Source organism: Marmota marmota, unplaced genomic scaffold (genome assembly GCF_001458135.2).
Source record: "Marmota marmota marmota unplaced genomic scaffold, marMar, whole genome shotgun sequence".
NCBI lineage: Eukaryota > Metazoa > Chordata > Mammalia > Rodentia > Sciuridae > Marmota > Marmota marmota.
In genome coordinates, this window is record NW_025999942.1 from 2,487,209 (window position 1) to 2,508,462 (window position 21,254).

General features: G+C 37.4%; 1 long non-coding RNA gene across 1 annotated transcript; it reads left to right on the forward strand.

Moving 5' to 3' along the window:
- Positions 1–6,001: 6,001 nt before the first annotated feature.
- Positions 6,002–17,838, forward strand: LOC125616308. Its single transcript, XR_007346931.1, has 3 exons — positions 6,002–11,855; positions 12,608–15,083; positions 16,080–17,838. It is a non-coding gene; the product is annotated as an uncharacterized LOC125616308 (long non-coding RNA).
- Positions 17,839–21,254: the final 3,416 nt, after the last annotated feature.

Sequence of the window (21,254 nt, forward strand, 5' to 3'; positions counted from 1 at the left end):
CTCAAGTATTTTCCATGGTGCAGTATTTGCATACATCCTCCCCCATACTTTCAATCATCTCTAGATTACAATGCTCAATATAAAGCAAACATTATGTAAATAGTTGTTATGTTGTATTGCTTAGAGAATACCAACAAAAAAAATCTGTTCATGTTCAGTATAGATGAAATTATTTTTCCTGAATATTTTTGATTGCTAGCGATGATCAACTTTTTTTTCATATATTTGTTGATTGATTATATATCATCTTCTGAGAGGTGTCTGTTCAGGTCCTTGGCCCATTTATTGATTTTTTTTTGGTGTTTAGTATTTTGAGTTCTTTATATACCTTAGAGATTTGTGCTCTATCTGATGTGTGAGGGGTAAAAATTTGCTCCCAAGATATAGGCTCTCTATTCACCTCACAGATTGTTTCTTTTGCTGAGAAGAAACTATTTAGTTTGAATCCATCCCATTTATTGATTCTTGATTTTAATTCTTGTGCCAAAGGAGTCTTACTAAAGAAGTTGGGGCCTAATCCCACATGATGGAGATTAGGGCCTACTTTTTCTTCAATTAGACATAGGGTCTCTGGTTTTGTTCTTAGGTCCTTGGTCCATTTTGAGTTGAGTTTTGTATATGGTGAGAGATAGGGGTTTAATTTCATTTTGCTGCATATGGATTTCCAGTTTTCCCAGCACCATTTATTGTAAAGGCTACTATCTTTTCTCTAATGTATGTTTTTTGGCACCTTTGTCTAATATAAGATAATTGTAATTTTGTAGATTAGTCTCTCCATCCTCTATTCTGTACCATTGGTCTACCAGTCTGTTTTGATGCCAATACCATGCTGTTTTTTGTTACTATTGCTCTGTAGTATAGTTTAATATCTGGTACAGTAATGCCACCTACTTCACTCTTCCTTTTCTATGAGGAATGTCATTGGGATTTTGATTGGAATTGCATTAAATCTGTATAGTGCTTTTGGTAGTATGGTCATTTTGATAATATTAATTCTGCCTATTCAATCTATAATTGGTTAATTCCACAAATGGTTAATCCACAATTGGTTAATCCCACAGATATGGTGGACCAACTATATTTGTATTGTTTAAATAAACTGGAGTCAGAGATTAGCCTTATAAGTCTATTAATATTATTAAATAACTCACAGTAAGTTGTGGCTGTTTAGTTCAGCTGGTTGGAGCGTGGTGCTAATAACTCACATTAGTTTGTTTTACATTGTGGTCTTTACATCAAGGTCTTTCTAAAATGACACACATTGATGGACGTCATTATACAAAGTACATGTATGAAGACTTGAATTGGCTGTCAACATACTTTATATACAAATAGAGATATGCAAAATTGTGGTATATATGTGTATTAAGAATTGTAATGCCAAAAAAAAACCCCACAAAGTACATGTATAAAGGCATGAATTGGAGTGAACATACTTTATATAGAGAGATATGAAAAATTGTGCTCTATATGTGTAATAAGAATTATAATGCATTCCACTGCTGTCGTATATTTAAAAAAATAAAATCAATAAAATATTTTAAAAATGACATACATTTAACATAATTTAAGAATATTACATTCGTAAGTTTATTAGATTTGTAGGGGTTTTTTAAGCACTCAGGAAGATTTTGCTTATTAAATTACAGTGCTTGAAAGGAGAATTAAATACTTTATATTTATAAGTAAGTTTAAATTATTTATGATCATCTAATTAAGTTGTAAATATATCCTTAGTAGGGACTGCTGAAATTTGCTAGAGCCATACTATTCATTTTATAAAATAATAAGATTCATAAATTGCATTAAAAACTAAAGGAAAATTTAAAATTTGTAACCTAAATGAAATGAATATTAATTCTGGAAACAGAAATAACCTTTGAGTAATATTTTGGGGCACAAAAGCCACTCTTGGGAGTATCCAACAATCTTTCATTGTCACTTAACTCCCACAGGCAGAGTTATTTTCTGCCTCCCTGTGCCTTGTTCCCCAGTATTTGTGCAATGCATTCAACTGTACCCAGGCCACACTCACTGTGTTAGTTTGCAAGATTCCCTTTCTCATGAGACTCTGTATTCTCTTGGAACAAGTGCAAGACTTGGCGCTAGGGGGAAGATTTCAAAATCTAAAAGAAACATTTGCTAAATAGTGGGGAGTAAATAGTGGGGAGAAGCCTGAGAAGGGAGGAGAAAGTAGCACCAGGATGGACTTGGGGCAGGTGTGTGGAAAGGAGGCCAAGGGTTGACCTCCACTTGCCTTCGTGGCCTGGGCTCTCGCATAACTTCTCTTTCAAGCTCCATGTGATTCTGCAGCTGTTTGTGTATCTTAGAGTTGGGCTCCATGTTTTGATAAGTGGCTCTTCTCCACATTCCAAACACTCATTCAGCATGAGATTATGCCAACACTTGCCCAGTCGTCATTTGTAGAAGGATTCACTGAATTATGTCATCTCATGACCTGATGCAGCTGTTCCAAGGCTATCAGAAGTCACCGTCTCCTTGACAAAGTGGCCTCGGTGAAAGCAACAACTGCTTTTCTTGGTCCATTTCCTGTTGCTATAGCTTAATAGCACAATCTGTGTAATTTATAAAGAATAAAGGTTTATTTGATTCTGAAAGCTGGGGAGTTCAAGATCAGACAGTTGTCTCTGATGAGGATCTTCTTGCTAGTGGGGTCTCTCGGCAGAGCTCGGAGATGGTATAGAACATCACATAGGAAGATAGAACAGCTTAGCTGAGGTCTTTCTCCCTCTTCTTATAAAGCTATAGTCCCATTGGATTAGGGCCGCACCCTTATGGATTATTTTACCTTTGACACCTCACAAGGATGTCACCTCCAAATATCATAATTGGATTAAATTTTCACCTGTTAATGCTCACAATGGGGATTAAATTTCAACTTCAGTTTAGATAACAGCATTAAATCCAGAGCAGAAAGTAAGGCCAGATATTTGGGCATTAAAAAAAGTAAGTGGATTTGTTTTAGCTATAAGAGTAAAAGAAAATTGAGAACCTTGGGTGGCTATGTTTTATCCATCTCTATGATTCCACCTTGAATAGAATCATAGAAATGAAAGGCACATGGTAGACATTTAATTATTTGCTGCATGAAGAAATAAGAGCATGGATGAATAAAGAAAGCATGACTCAACAAAAGGAGCTGAAGTCTATAAAGATACTTTCATAGATGGTGGTGGTAACTGGCAGCTCTTCTGTCTGTTTGCAATAGCACCCCCTCTTCCTCAGGAGCACTATGGATCTATGGATTCAGGTATGATTAGGAGCTAACCTCTTTCCTCAAATTCCATGCCCAGGCTGTAAGGATTGGACAGAGCTAAGCACCTGAGCCAACCTGAGCCAGTCTGAGTTCCCCAGACATTCCCAGGGAGCCTCTATCATGCAAGACCTCCCATGATTAGAATAGAATTGGCCAAAGAGAGAGAGAGAGAGAGAGAGAGAGAGAGAGAGAGAGAATATTAAAGGCATTAGGAGTTTAGTCATCCCTGAGGTCTGGTTTTTTTTTTTTTTTTAGTATTATTTTTGCCTAAACCAGTTTGAGGTAGTAGTTTTGAAATGCAGAGTGTATTAGTATAATGGGCAATGATGGTGCCAATAATAATAGTTTAGTATTGAGTGCCTTCTGGGTACTGAGTACTTTACTTAGAGTAACATAAAGCTGACACAGATGCTCTTGCTCTTGTTCTACCTGGTGATGGGCTCTTAGGAGGAGTCAAAGAGGAGGAAGAAGAATACTTAAAACATGGCTGTTGGAGTAAGGGAGACTGTAAGGTGAGAAATGACAAGAATATGGATGAGGACAGTGGAAGTGAGGATTGATTCTGGACTCTCCATCCTGTGAGATGCAGTAACAGCAGGCAGACGTTAGCTCCCCTCTGAGGCTTACAATGCTCCAGGCACCATCCTGTGGGCTTCACATGCATTAAATGGCTTAATCCTCATATAGGACCTAGAGGTGGGAACTGCTGATAACCCCCTGTTTCAATTGTACCTAGGACTGAATTTATGGAGGTGACTGAGTGACAACACAGAGAGGTCAATGCCATTGAAAGAAGTTTATTACTCACAGATTCAGAGGAGAAGGTTTGCCATGACATGCAGGGCCACAGTGTCACAGGGAAGTACTAGGGTCGTTCAGGAGTCTGAGGAGCAAGGAGAGTGCATTCTAGAGCCTTTCTTGTGGTTTTCCTGGGAAAGAAAGAGTGTGGCAGGGTAGGTGAGTTGAGAAAATTTAGGATTGACTACTCTTTGAAATTTTTCATTTCGTGGTAGACTGAATTAGGTGCCCTAATTTTTGGTACCTGTTCCAGGGATGATTTAGAATAGGGGAAATTTTGGTTTGTTGTGTGAGAATTAGATAAAGAAGGTTGTTGGAGACATAGGCTTTGTTGGTGTGTATATGAAAGGCAAGCTGACAACTAAATGGTTGGCTATCTCTAGGCATTACTTAGCCTCGGAAGTGATAGTCTCTTCATGGCCTGCAAGATGTCAAAATATCAAAGCATCATAAGGTATAGAAACTTAACCCCTTGCCCCTGGCTTGATAGGCTAGGGAATTATGATGAAGAGGGGATGATTAATTTGCACAAGGTAACCCAGCCAAGTGGTGAAGCTGGATATTCAATCAGGGGATGGCCTCTATGTTTAATCATTGTGATAATCACCTCCAGATTCATTTAGTCTTTCTAAAAATGGTAACATGCAAGAGTTCAGTAACTCTGGAAAACTTTTACACATAAATAAAATTTATTTTATGGTATGTAAGAATATTGGAGACAATTTTTCAATGTTCACATGAACTTATAATCTGCTATTGCAACTTGAATAAATATGTTTCACTTTTGTGATCAAAGGAAATATGTTGTCATGGAGCAGAATGCCTTCCAGAGTCCCACAGGGCACATTTGACTCCAGTGGCATTTTTGATTAATAAGGAGCAGGTGGCATGAATGTGGCTAGGCCAACATTCATCTCTCAGGGGTGGTTTAGATTTAGGCTGGACTGAAACAGAGAGATGGTCCTTCATGACCTTTCAAGGTTTACTGGGGACATAACATAATTTCTTTCTAGTTTCCTTATCTGGCTAATCCACAGTTTTCTCCTGGTTTTCACAAAAGGAGCCAAATGAATTATTCAAGTCACTTCCATATTTTTCAAGTGAGGTAGACTAGCACAGCATTGTAAATATCTCTTCACCTTGCTTTATCCCTTTTACAAAATGTTTAAGTGGAAATACATATTTAGATGAAAATTGTGAATTCGTAAACATCAGTTATTTCTTTTTGTGAAAAAATTATCCTTACTTTTTCCCAAATATTTTTATTTCAAATAATATTTCATTCATTTGCTCTTATGTAAAAAAAGGACAAAAACTCACAAGTAAACCATAGCACACATTTCTTGTATAGCTGTGGCATATAAGGTTTCTTGCTGCAGGCTATTATTAAAATATCTTATTTTGATGTCTTGTTTATAGATGTGTTACCTTATTTAACTCACATAATAATTCTGCTGAGGCAGGCAGGATGGGCACAGACATGATGGTAGGTGCTGTTTTTTTGTCTGAGGAGCCACATTTCTTATCCTGCGAATAACAAGAACCCTCATTGGCTTGCCATCAGGGAGGTCCAAATGCTTTTGGTGCATAACCAAAAGGTTAGGGGCCTGTAGTGGTTGACAATGGTTTGACTGCTCATTGAAACCATTGGGCACTCACCTCCTTCCACCTTTCCATCCTTAGTTGGCTCTCCATACTTATGGCTGCTAAGGTGCAACCTCTTGTTTAAATTTTACACAGAAAACACTGGTAGGAATTGACTCAGTTTGACCCCTTCTCACTGTGCAACAACTTTTTTATTTTTAACCTTGAAATATCTATATCTATATCTATACATATATACATACACACACATACACACATATATGAATATATATATTTATAAATGCATATTCTATGTATTAATATTATATTTCAATATATTTATATTTAAATATTTTTAATATACATATTTTATACATATTTTAGATATACATATTTAAATATATTCATAGAAAGATAGATATAGATAGTTGTTCATGGATCTAAAACATTAACTGTACAAGGTTATACTTGCTGGGAGAAGGAAATGAAGGAGAGAAAATTATCTTTTCATCCTTTAGCTACAAAGTTGACTACAGAGGGTGGTGAGAAGAATCAGATGATTATTTTTACATTAGCTTTTTAACACACAGCTTTGTCACATTTTCCCTGACATCCATCTCTATTCTTAACCAAGTTTTGGTCTTGTACTCCTACGGGGAAAATGAGTCATAAGGTCTTGGTCAGAACTTTTGGAAGGAACAGTAACTTCTGAGTTAGAAAGCCAGGGGACGGGCTGGTGGCATATGTCAATGATATAGCAGTTGCCTAGCAGTGCCAAGGCCTGGGTCATACCCCCAGCACCAAAAGGATCGGGGGAGCCAGAAAGACATTTTGAGGGCACAGATTCCAGCTCAGCACCACTGAAGACTCCCCTAAAGTCATACTTGGGAAAGTATGGTGGTTTCTCTGGTGTCCAACTTGGTGAGATGACCATTTCTGTTAATTAATCCCACACTAACCTAAACCTTGATTTGAAGGTATTGTGCATATATGATTAAAGTCCAAAAGCAGTTGACCTTAAATAAGGGAGATGATCTTAAATAGTGTGGGAGAGCCTAATTCAGACAGTTTTAAGGTCCTAAAGGCAGAGCTGATGCTTTCTTGAGGAAGAAGAACATCTACCATGGATAGCAGGCTAGCCAGTGCTCAGGTTGTCTAGCCACCCTACGGATTTCAGATATGCCTAGCCAGGCCCACACTCAGGTGAGCTACTTCCTTTCAACAGATCTCTTAATAAATGTCTTCCACTGGCCTGAATGAACCTTGGTTTAGACAGATGGTATTACTTGATAACTTGAGAGAGTGAGAATTTCAACTCACTAAATGAAGGTTTCGATTTGTATTGATTTTTAATGGGTCTGTAATTGTATTAGGAATGGATTCTGATCATCTGTGACCTCATCAATCTGATTTTTTTTTTTTTTGCAGGAGTCACTACTTTTAAGGTCACCAATAATGTTGAAAACACTTGAAAAGATGGAGGTATAAATATAAAAATAAGCATGAATATACATACAGATCACAATATGTTTATTCTCCCATACAAATTAAATTTTATTTGATGTTAAAAACATAGACTATTGGGCTCGAGATGTGGCTCAAGCGGTAGCGCACTCGCCTGGCATGCGTGCGGCCCGGGTTCGATCCTCAGCACCACATATAAACAAAGATGTTGTGTCCGCCGAAAACTAAAAAAAATAAACATTAAAAAAATTCTCTCTCTCTCTCTCTAAAAAAAAAAAAATATAGACTATATCCCCATGTTAATTTTTCATTCCACCTTAAGAATAGAATATTTTAAAAAATTAGGGTTGTCTTCTCTGCGTAATTTTGACTTTGCTGCTGTTCTCAAAAGCAGAATGTAAACCTCCCAAATTTGGAATGCTTAGAGGAAGAAAAACAAGGATTGCATTGGAAAAGGCAGAACCAGAGTGAAAAGCCAGTGTAAAGACCGAACGCTCAGTTCTGACTCTGGCGAAGCTGTGGGTTGCATTTCCAGAACTTCTGCCGCCTGCCCTGTCTCATACTGAAGCAATGATGCCCATTTGCTTAGTAGTGGGTTTCAGAGATCACTTTTTCATCCTTGATTCCTCTCCATATCTTTTCAATCTCCCAGTAAAATTAATCAATATGTACACATATCTTTTTACTTGTCACCATCCTTATGTTTACAACTTGATTTCAAACCACCATCAGTTTTCACCTGAAATGATTCCAAAGCTCTCTGTCTGAACCTTCTGTCTTCACACTTGCTGAACTCAAAGAGAAACCAAAGTGATCTTTCTTAAGGATTAATTGGACCCAATGTTTTAGAATGAAAGTTGCTGTTTTCCATGCTGACTAGCCCCTCTGTAACCTGGATCCTGACTCCCTTCCTAACCCATCTCTTGCCACTCTCTCCTCTCCTCTCTGTGCTCTCCAATCTGCGACCCCTTTTACCCATGCCCCATTTCAGGATCTTTGCACATGACACTCCTTCTGCTCTAAAGGTTCTTATTTGGCAGTTGCTTTATGCAGTTGCTTCTGTCTTAGCACAGAACTCTTATCATTAGTACATAAAGGGCATGTACAGGGGGCTGGGATTGTGGCTCAGCAGTAGAGCACTGGCCTAGCACAGGCAGGACCCAGGTTCGATCCTCAGCACCACATAAAAATAAAGGCATTGTGTTGTGCCCATCTACACCTAAAAAAATAAATATTTAAAAAAATAAAAATAAAGGGCATGTACCATGGACCCTTAGTACATAAAGGGCAGAGAGATATTGGCCATAATCTTATGCCCAGTATTCAGGAAGTGTCCACTAATGTATTTGTCAAATTTATCAAGGAAGCTAAAATAGTATTCCCTTGGAGAAACCTCTCTGGGCATCCTATGAAACCTCACCCATCCCAGTTACTTTTTGTCATAAAATTATAAGTATGGGAATAAATTATGTATTCATTTTATTTTTTTTGTTATTGACCTTCCCCAAGCTAACACAGACTCAGAGAATTTAATCCCAAAATAGGTTTAAAGTATCAATAGGATAAATTTGCCTATTAAAAAAGACAAGTACTAAAATAAATAAAATGCTAAATTCAAACTGCAGACTATTACATAAGATACAGATCTAAATAGATTGTCTTTGTATGGTCAAGTGAATTATAGGGAAAAGAGACACTGGGATGGTGATATTAATACCAGATAAGACTGAATCCAAGGCAAGCTCTATTAATTGAGATAAAGAGAAACACTTAAAAAATAACAAAACAGTGTACAATAATGAAATCTTTATTTTTTATGCATAAAAAATACCATAAAATACATAAATCAAAAACTTCAGGAAATTCAAAGAGAAATAAAAAGAAATATAATAGTAACAGAAAACTTAAATTTACCTTTCAACCATAGCAGAGCAAGTAGACTAACAATAAGAGCATTGTTTTAGTCCATTTTGTGTTGCTATAACAAAACACATGAGGTTGGGTAATTTGTAATGAAAAGAGGCTTACCTAGCAAGAATTTTAGAGGTTCAAAGTTCAGAATTAGCAGCCACATCTGGAAAGGGCCTTCTACTGTGTCATAACATGGTGTCACATGGCAGGAGTTGTAGGTCAGGCCATGAGCAGCATGTGTGGAAGATCTCACATGGTGAGAGAGGAAGAGACTAGATGGAGTCAGGCTTGCTTTTTTTTATAGTAACCCACCATCATGGGAATTAATCTACTCGTGTGAGACCTAACTTATTCATGAGATAAGCACTAATCCCTTCAATAGAATGATCATGACCCAAACACTTCCCACTAGACACCACCACTTAAATATCCCACCACTGTTCAGTATCATCACACTAGGGAACATGCTTTCAACGTATGAGCCTTTCAGAGACAAACAGCATACAAACCATAGCAAACATGCAGGGTCGGAAGAACCTAATTAACTAGGTTGGTGTCACAATCACATGTTTAACATCATAGTACTGTAACAGACAATGCACAGTCTTTTATTTAGATGCATAAATTAATAAAAGTTAAAATAACTTAATCCATGATATCTGACCACAATTTTTAACACAAGTAGAATCAAAATGAATGTTTGTTACTTGGAAATGACAACATTTTTTTTTCTGAAACCACATATGGTTCAGAGAAAAACAATCATATTCTTAAGGTCACAAAGAAAATCACCATAAATTAATGAAGGTTAAAATAACTTAATCCATGATATCTGACCACAATTTTTAACACAAGTAAAATCAAAATGAATGTTTGCTACTTGGAAATGACATCATTTTTTTCTGAAACCACATATGGTTCAGAGAAAAATAATCCAAACAACTCTCAAATACCCATCTAATAATGATGATTAAAACATTATATGTCAAAATAGAAGAATTTGTTAAAGTTATACCCAGGGGCACATGCATCACCTTAGCACATGTGTTTATTTAAAACTTAAAAAAAAGTAAGTGAATAAAGTATTCAACTCAAAAAGTAAGAAAAGGAAAACAAAAAAATCAAGGGAAAACAAGAAAAAATAAAGATAATTACAGAAATAAACTAGAATGCAGAAAAAAAGAACCAACAGATCCAATAACTAGTTCTTTGAAAGAGAATACAGATAAACTTCTAGATAGTAACCAGTGAAATTGGGGGTAAATCACAAATAGCATAATTGAGATAGACCAAGGGAATAAACAACATCAATAAGGGAAGTTAAAACATTTATGGAACTACCTTTCAAAACTCTACGCATTTATATTTGAAAACTTTTATGACCAAACACCACAATTCAGCTTAAAAACTGCAAAAGAAGAAACGCTATTGTATGTTTCAGTAAATATTGAGTACATAATATCTCTGTGTTGGGGCTGGAATAAAGAAAAATATCCTGGATGAGGCATGATGCAGTGCAGGTTTTAACCAGAGCTTTCAGGAGCCCTGGTGCTTATTAACTGTCTTCTTAGGACGTCACAAAGTTTCTTTGTGCCCCAGTTTTTATTGCCTACACAGTGAAGAGATTTGTGATTCGATAACGGTGAGCCTGAAGAAACCCAAAGTGGGAAATACAACTGCTTTTCAAAAATGAAAAAGTAATGAAAGGTTACTCTATTATTTTACTGCTTTAGCAATTTCTTAATGAATGATGGAAATCCATTGTTCATTATATGACTTCAGATCTACCTAAAGACTAAGTGAAATTCATTGATTATGTGGGGGTTAAATCTGGAAGTGGCTCCCATGAAGAGCCAACCGGTTTGACCAGGAACATCTCCATGCCTTGTGAGAGAGGTCAGGAATAGAACCAGTTGGCATGATGAGTGTTCAGCCGGCATGAGCTGGATGTGGATGGGCACAGAGGAAGCAAGTGTTCAAATAGGGCTTGAACGTCTAACGTCAAGAGAGGTGGTACCTGAGGCAGGGAAAAGGAACGAGAATATTACATAAACACTCATTCGAGAAGAACGTGAGGCTATGTGCTGAGAAGTGACAGCATTCAAATATCCTGTAGGCAGAGATGGCTGTTCGTTTGGATGGACACAATTTTCAGAGCCTGGGGTCTGAGCTCTGGCTCTCCAAGTCACTCCATGTGATCTTAAGCAAGTTTATTTTTATGTTTTTACAGTTCTGACTGAACAGAGTGGTGAACATACCTATCAGGTGTTAGGAAGTAGCAGGACTGAGTCTGTATGGTTGGTTATGTTGGCTTTGCCTTGTGAAGTATATGGTTGAAAATTGCATCACACATAAAGTCCAAGTAAGCCTCCACCTGTGTAGTTTATCAGCAATTTCTATGGTATTAATTTCTTAAAGCATCTAAGGCCAACATCTATAGGAGAAAGCAATCCTGAAGAATCCTCCGGGGGAGGCTTGGTTGATTTGAAACACCCTCACCCATGTTGTAAGGCTATTCAGTAAGCCCTCCAGGATTCTAAACTTGGTACCTGGCAAAAATAAGCATCCCCACAGCTTTCTGCACTATTCAGTCTTGTTTTGCATTGCTCTCAACAGACTATGTGTTTGTTTTTCCTCTCTGGCTTTGCTGACTTTTGGAGACTGTCCTGGGTAATAGGCCTGACTGGCTCTAAGGTCCAGTTTACATCTCGCACTTGGCAGCAGCTCCATACCCAGGCCTGCCCAGGCTGGGACCACTCACCGTGTTCTCAGGTTGTCAGCTTCGTACAACTGCAGAGGACAAGAGGCTGGCTGCTCCAAGGTAAATATTAAGGAAACTGGATGCAGATGGTATAAAGCACAGGGCAGTGTGAGGCACAGGCTCAGAGAGATACCTGGACCAGATAAATCCCTGAGAATTAAAACAGACAAGGATGTTCACCAATTATGGCAATCATGCACAGAACAGTGCCTGAATGAGGTGTCTTCCTGTGGGGGTCACAGACGACTACATTGCAGTTAACCCCAGTGAGGACAGCAGGAGAACTGGCTGTGGATCCACACACAGATCTATGTAATTATAATCATGTTGCATTTATTCATCTATTTTGCTTACCATGTAATATATTACAAATGCTCTCTATGTTTATCTTTTAGGAATGGCTAAATGAAGTCACAGAGGGTTCCATGCTTAGAAGGTCCCCTGCCTTAATGCTCTGTAGTTACCATCTCAAAATTTTTAATAATTTTGAACAAAGTACACAATATTTTCATTTGGTAGTGGCACCTGCAAATTATATAGCTGGTTCTAATTTCTACTTTATTTTGTTTTTATTTTTAGGACTATGTTATTTTATAATTTATGTTATGCTCAAACATTCAAGCTGTACTCTTGTATGGATAGTCTTGCAAGAAGATATCTAAATTTAATTTTAGTAGGTTAGTTATTCAGGATAAATTCTAGGCATGATCAGTGTGTGTGTGTGTGTGTGTGTGTGTGTGTGTGTGTGTATTTGTGTCACATGTTCCCTTCTGATGTAACACCTCATTCCTTCATATTATTTGTTGAAATAGCACTATGCATCTCACTTCTTTTGAGCCAAGAGAATGATCACTCAGCTTTAGATCTCTTGAAGAGAGCCCTCACCTTGTCTGCCTGCTCATCAGCCCTGGGATAAGGGACATGTATAGGAGATGCCATGTGGGCTGCTCACTGTGCCTCCTGGGAAGGAGGGTGGTGGTTACCGTCACCTGGGAGGGAACCCTTCTGGACTCAGCCTTTTCTGAAAATGGAGGGTCAACTGAACAATTATTTGGTGTGGATTAAGAAAAACATTATAGTAACCTAATGCCTGGAATAATAATGCCTGGAATGCTGTAGATGCAAAATTCATGCTAGTTTTTCATTTACCCTTAAAATCAATTTTCCACTTATTTGCTTCAGTACTCAACAAAGCAAAGACTAAAGAGACTCAAGCTCCTCCTCTCATTTTGAGTTTTTCTGAATTTACATAGACATATGTTATAAAAATTGGCTCTGTCTCCTTTTATTTGATATTCTTTGTAGTTTGGTCATATTTTTCTGCTTTTGACCCTTTTTCTGAACCTTCTACATCTGTTTCAATGATGAGATTGCTTACTCATAATTTATAATGTAAAGAAATGTATAGGGGCTTAAATAAAACTATATGGGAAGATTTCATATATATATATATATATATATATACACACACACACACACACACACACACACACCCCTACACACACACATACACACACTCAAAGTAAGGCTAATAAAAAACATTAAAATGACAATGAAATCAATATACTAAATTCATATGCCAATAGTATCAGTATTATTCTAATTGAACATTTACTCAGAACAAAGGCCAAAAGACAGATACATGATCATACAGTTGGATCAAATATATTTGGAAAAAAGTACTTGTAACTCATTGCATCTGTGTTGAACATGTACCGTCTTTTTCTCATGTCATTATTTTCTAAATATTATAATAGCTAGTTACACAGCACTTACTTGTATTAGGTATTATAATCATTTAGAGATTATTTCAGTTATTCAGGAAGATGTCCATAAGTTATATGTAACTCCATTTTACATACATTATATGTAACCCCATAAGTTATATACTACCCCATTTTATATAAGGACTTGAGTGCCTGTTGATTTTGGTATCTTAGAGGTTCTAAAACCAATATGAAACCTGCAGATACCAAAGAATGACTATATAATTCCTCTGCTGAAAAAAAAAAGCACTCTTTTAGCAAAAAATCTTCCTAATAAATTCTCTAATAAATTTGTCACATGGATGAAAATACTGTCTACCTTACTTCATAGAAAGTAGTCAATAAATAAAATGAATAAGGAATTTTGGATATTTTTGCTTCTAAAAGTAAGTGTAGAAACAGCAACAGTATAATAACTTGTTGCTAATATTTATGAGAACTGAACTAGGTGCTGTGCAAAAAAATTTTAGCTCATTTATTCCACACAAACACTCCATAGGGTATGAGTACCATGCCCACTGGGGCATGCAGACAAGTTGTGCCTCAAGGGCCACAGTCATAAGTGGAAAGCCAGGGCTTGCCAATCTGCAGTCTCATAGTATCCTGCCATATTGGGTACATCATGCTGCAGGGTCCCTGCACAGGTAGAGAGTTTGCCACCTTCACAGAAACTTTCACAATTGAGTAAAGTTGGCGGAACACCCTGGATGCTCATCTATAAATGAATGTGATTATTCCCGTTCTCTGCTGTTGGAATTGTCTTTCCAGAGGGCCATTTGGCAAGTCTTGTATACGATGTCCTCAACTTGTCCATCCCCTTTGGCCCAGTATTAAACTTCAAGGAATATGGTATCAGGAAATTACACCTATGTATACACAAGATTCATAGACACAAATTGGATATATTTGAAATATTCAACAGTAGAGAAGTAGTTGAAAACACTATAATGAAACCAATGAAGTGGAATCATATGCCTCTATGAGTTTTTTTTACAGGACCTATAAATACACTGATAAATGTTCACAGTATTTTGTGAGGTGGGAGAAAATGTAGCCTCAAGATACCTATATTGTGGTTTAATAGATAAAAAAAGATACCCAGTGCTTTAATAGATAAAATCGTTAGATAGTATATATTAAAATGTAAAGTCCTATGGTCCAGTAGTTTTTCTCCATATTATCACCCATAGGCCATAATCACATGAATATAAAAAGTTAAGTATGCAGATGTTAATTGCCATCTTATCTTTTAATAATGAAAATTGGAAATCACATTATATTTATCAAGAATGAAAGAGTTACATACATGGAAGTATTTAAATACATGGAAGTTCCTGACTGTGGAATACTATGCAAAAGTTAGAAGGAATGGGATACAGGCATGAAAATAGCAAAATATTTTCTAGCAGAGTATAAATTATTTGTTTCTGTTTTTGTCTTAAGATGAGTCTTGTTGAATTGCCCAGGCTGGCTTGGAACTTATGAGCTCTTGCCTCAGCCACCTGAGTAACTGGGATTACAGGTGAGCACCTTGGCCCTTGGCTTGGTTACGTTATTTTGGTAATTCAGTACAATTTACTGCTATGTTTATATGAATATGCATGTTGAAAAGGTTTAGATTTTCTCTAGAAGAAGAATGACTGATGATAATGGTTACTTAGTCTGAGATAATAAATGGGAGATATGCTATTTATATATGCAAAATTTGTTTTAGCTATAGTTTTGGATCATTTGCAAGAAAAATACAATAATCTTTTACTTATGTAATTTAAATTCACTGTTCATACACTGAGTGTGAAAGAAAAACAAAACTAAGTATACAAAAATGTTGAGTGCTGTCTTAGTATTTGATTTTGCTTTGACTATTGTCCATGTTAAGGTCACTAAATTGCTAATTTTAATTCTAGTTCTAAGTCTGAAAATGCCATACTTTATAAGACTTGTATAGGATAAATGTCCATAAATAATTTTTGACAGAGCTGGCTGTTTGTCTAAATTAGCATATTCCAATGTCATACTGCCATCTTCTTCCTTTACTTAATTTTCTTCTTAATATTACTGTATAACATTTGACATGTATGTTTATTTGTGTGTGGTTGGTCTCTCCTTGATAGAACATAAGCTCCCCTAGGCGGGCCCTTGCTATTTGATTTATTGCTATTTGTTTTCTGTGGTGCATAGCATAGGGCCCTATACAAAGAAGGCACTAAATAATTAAATAAATAGTTGTTTTTGCACATATATGCCCAGGGAAGGGCCTGACATGATTTACAATCACTAAAACACTAATAGTGTTTTTCCTAGTGGTAGGGTTATGGTGGATTTTTATTTACATGAAATGAGCTCTGTTTAAAAAAATGTTTTCTAAATGTGGGGGCTGGGAAACTGATCTAAAATAACTGCTCCTTGCATAAAGTCTGTTTATCTTGTGGCCTCCAAGGAAATTTGGGTTATTGACATAGCCTTCCTTTTATAGTGAGTAGATGATTCTGTAAATTGATGTGCACTTTTTTTTTAGGTGACCACGTGGCCTCAAGCATTACCTTAAGAATCAATGATTAAAAAAAAAAAATCAATTATAATTTTGCCTACACCACATCATGTGGCAGAAACTGGGTATGTTGTAATTAAGACACAGAAAGTCTGCAATTTTTCTTTGTAATATGATTTGTATTGTGAAGCAGGGACAAAAGGAACTCAGTTTCAACTTTGTATGAAGAGCTCTTTATGAGGAAGCTGCGTGGGGATTGTCTCTGTTTGCCTCTATGTCTTTGCCTCGGAAACTGCAGGGGATAAATCAGAGATGAGCTTCGAGGAACTGACTTCTTAGAAGCAGTTCAAGGAACCCATAGCAGGCTTGTTAACACTGTGAGGCCTGAGGACAAAATTGGCTTGAGGAAGTGAGCTCTGCCTTGAGTCTCCTCTGTTCAGCTGGTCTTGGCTGTGAACCTTCTGTATGCCCACCCAGGACTACAAGCTGGGGGGCTGTGTCAGGGATGTGTTACATGGCTGTGCCTGTCACATGCTGGCCCACCTCTACTGAGAAGCCACAATGCGTGTGAGGTCTTCTTTCTGTTGATAACGGAGTACCTCTCATATCTTCGGGGTCTGTAAGTTCCTCTTTAAATATGCAGTGGAATTGTTTGTTGCTATTGTTAGAAATGTAAATGAAAATTTCCAAAGATTTAGTTAAAGGACTTCAATGTTTATTAAGGAAATGTCTTGTCCCTTTCCCTGAAATTATAATTTTTAAATTAGAAAAATGTCTTAAAGTAGAGAAAAACCTATATACCAATAAACTGTTATTTGAACCCTTATGTGCCAAACACTGGGTATATCCACATGAGAAAGCACTATTCCCATTTCACAGATAAAGAAAGGGAAGGTCAAAAAACATGACTGACTGACTTACCTAGACATTTACTGGCTTACAGAGACTGAACTCCTGGCTGTCTATTTGCAGCCAAGAGTAGTTACTGAGATAGAGAGTACTGGCGTGAGATGCAGGTGAGTTAACAGAACCTTCAGCAAAGGTATTAAAGCTAAGAATCTAGAATGGTCAGTATATGCTGAGATTGAGTTGATATCACTCAGGTGGAACTGTGGACCTCTCTGAGTTAATAAAATGTAACACTTAGGCAACTTTGTAGAAAACAGCCAAGAAAGCCACATGGTCACTAGGCCATGAACAGAACTTCTACCATATGACATAGTTGGAAAGGAAGTCTGGGCTCAGTCTGAACAAAGGCTAAAGTGATCCAGGAGAAGAAGCCAGAGTGTTGGTGGTGCCAGCTCTTTGAAAGCTCTGGGCAAGTGGGAGAGACATATCCTCTGGCTGAGCCTTCATAGTTCTGGACAACGGTGGAACCAGGTAATACTATCTTACATCAAGTTCTAAGGTTAGTTTAAGGTAGGTGAAGGCATTGTATTAGAGTTCTCCAAAGAAACCGAACCAAAAGGATATGTAAAGAAGTCTGAGGTTTTGGTTCATATCATTATGGAGGCCAAGAAATCTTCTGATGTCTGATGGCTGTCTACAAGTCACAGAACTAGGAAAGTCGGTGGTATAGTTCAATCCAAGCCTAAGAACCAGGGAAGTCCCAATACAGGGCCAAAGCAGAAGAGCCTTGGGCTAGGAGAGGTTGGTCGTGTAAGTCCTGGTGTCTGAAGTGCTGAGAACGAAGAGAGCTGATATCCAAGGGCAAGAGAACACAGATATCCTAGCTCCAGGAAAAGGAGAGAAATAATTTGCCTTCCTCTGCCTTTTTGTTGTGACTTTTGGGCTCTCTTTTTTTAAATTTTATTTATTCTAATTTGTTATATATGACAGCAGAATGCAATTCAACTCATATTACACATATAGAGTTCAATTTTTCATGTCTCTGGTTGTATACAAAGTAGAGTCACACTATTCATGTCTTCATACATATACTTAGGGTAATGATGTCCATCTCATTCCACCGTCTTTCCTACCACCATGCCCCTTCTCTTCCCCTCCCTCCCCTTTGCCCTATCTAAAGTTTGACTATTCCTCCCATGCTCCCTCCATCCTATTATATATATATATATATATATATATATATATATATATATCAGCATCCTTATATCAGAGAAAACATTTGGCATTTGGTTTTTTGGGACTGGCTTACTTCACTTAGCGTTATGTTCTCTAATTCCATCCATTTCCCTGCAAATGCCATGGTTTTATTCTCTTTTAATGCTCAGTAATATTCTATTGTGTATATATACCACATTTTTTAAATCCATCTGCTGAAGGGCATCTAAGTTGGTTCCACAACAATGTGGCTATGTCCCAGTAGTATGCTGTATTTAAGTCCTTTTGGTATTAAATGAGGAGTGGGATAGCTGGGTCAAATGGTGGTTTCATTTCTGGGCCCTATTTTTATAGGTCTTTTGTAGTAACAGATTGGATAGTTCTTTTCAACACTGATGAGAGTCAGTATAGCTTGGATATTAAGAGCATCCCCCCTGCCCAAGCCTGTATGTTAAAAGCTTGGCACCCAGCTTGGAGCTAATGGAAGTTGGTAGGAACTTTTAGAGATAGGGCTGATTGGGGTCTATGGGTTATAGGGGTGGGGGTCATGCCTCCAAAGGGGATTGTGAGACCTAAACCCTTCTCTTTCTTTTCTGCTCCCTGGTCATGAGGTAAGAGGTTCTACCTCATCACGAAGCAATAGGACCAAGAGATCATGGACTGAAACCTCTAAAACTGTGGACCAAAATAATTTTTTTATTTTTAAGTTCACAATTTTTTCTTTGTAAGTTGATTTTCTTAGATTTTTGGTATAGTAATGGGAAGTCAAGGACAGATCTACTTTATTTGGTCTTACAATTAAAATATTAATTTCTTCAATAAACACCCTCACAAATACACCCAGAAATAATGTTTACCAGCTATCTGGGTAATCCTCAGCCCAGTCAAGCTGACACATGAACAAACCATCACAGACATCTTGACCTCTGTCCTGGTTAGCAGTCGATCATTCCCAGAACGTGGAAAATCCATGATTTGCTAATTATGCAGAAAATTTTGCTTTGTAGCATTTTTAAGACAAAGTATAAGTCTTTTGATGACAACACTCAAATGCCATAAATAGTGCCACAAATATAAACTGTGCTCAGATGGTTTATTAAGTGTGCCATTGTATCTGGACCAGGGCAGGGTGAAGGGCTTGTGGTGCAAACGAAACCATATTCAGAAGGCATACAAAGCTAGAAATAAATCTGTGCAATTTATTGACAGTAAAAAGTATACACTATGCACTACTCATGAGGTATTTAAACTCTACATAATGTGACTATTTTTAAATAGCCATATTTCACTGGGCACCTTTATACAAGGTGAATTGGTAGACAAAATGGTCTAACCCTTCTGAAAACACCATATGTCAAGTTAGAAGTCCCCAAATAAGGAGGAGGCTGAATAAATTATGGTATAATAAAAAGGATCATAATGCAATAGGACCAAGAGATCCTGGTCTCAGGAAATAAAAGAAAAATATTTTTATTTTTTATTGTTTTTGTCAGTAGTGGGGATCAAACCCAGAGCCTTGATCATGCTAGGCAGGTGCTGTACCACTGAGTCACATTTCCAACCCAAGGAAATATTCTTAGTATAATGTTAAGTGGAAAAACAGATTTAATAGCATATTCAATGTATACTTTATCTTTATGTATTATGTGTATATAAACACACAAATCCAATCTGTATATATCTGATTTGTATATATACAATCTGCATGTATGTGTGTATCAGTGTGTGTGTATCAGTGTGTGTGTGTGTGTGTGTGTATGTGTGTGTGTGTGGTCAATCAATGGGTACTAGGTTAAAATTAGGAGCAAGCACAGCTGATGTGGGGTGGCACAGTAGAATGACTATATATAAAACAATAAAAGTCTATGCATTTCAAAAACCTAGAAGAAAGGATTTGAAAGTTTTCACCAGAAAAAATGATAAATATTTGAGGAGATACACACGTTTAACCTGATTTAAACATTATACAATATATACAAGCATCAAAACATTACATGGCACCCCATTAATATGTATAATTTTATGTATGAGTTAAAATAAATTTTGAAAAGATTTAGAGAAGTTATTTTGGATAGTAAAACTACTAGCTATGTTTCTCAGGTTTTCCAGTATAAACACCCAATGCCTTTGTACTCAGCATAAAACAGTAACTGTCACTTAAGAAATACTGTAGGGGCTGGGATGTAGCTCAACAGCAAAGCAGCTTGCCTCACATTCCCAAAGCCCTGGATTCAATCCCTATTCCAAAGAGAGAGAGAGAGAAAGAGAGAGAGAGAGAGAGAGAGAGAGAGAGAGAGAGAGAGAGAGAGAGATATCTGGCATTGTGGCTCAGTGGTAGAGCACTTGCCTAGCATGCATGAGGCACTGAGTTCAATTCTCAGCACCAAATGAAAAATAAATAAATAAAGGCATTGTGTCCATCTACAACTAAAAAAATTAAAAAAAAAACAATTTAAAAAAAGAAAAAGAAATATTCTAAATGTTGTCATTTAAATGCAAAAAGTATCTCCAAATGCTGGGCAATGTAAGATCTCGAGGCCCTTCACAATGGATGCACTTGTGAGGGTGCACATTGAAAGTGAAGCCTGTGAACCCCCTTCTGTCAACACGTAGGGCCAATGGGAAGCAGGAGCAGTGTAAGAGCTACCTCTGATGACTAAAATATTTATTTAAGACAGTAAAAATCAACTGGAGTCACCTACACATGGGATGAGGAGAGCCTGCCTCTGGATGATGGTAAGGCTGATGCAGCAAAGAGAGATTACAGGACATGAAGGGCCACCCTGCGGGGTAGGGACCATGAGCAGGAGGCCATAGGCAGGCATTCCACACTGAGGAGCTCTCTGGCCCAGAGAGTAGAGCTCCACATTCAACCAGCAGGAACCTTTTTGTCACCTGTAATGATTTGAATGTGGTCTATTCCCATCAAAACTCAAGTCAAGCCTTAATTCTCAGTGTAGAATTGCTGGGCGGTGGGGCCTAGTAGGAGGAGTTGGGTTATGGGGTGGAGATCTTGTGGATGGGTTAAGCTTTTCTTCAAATAGTGAGTGAGACTTTACTCTAGTGGGACTGGGTTAGTTACCAGGAAAGTGGGTTGTTGTAAAGCCACCCCTTGTTGCTGGCAATCCTGCGTGTGCC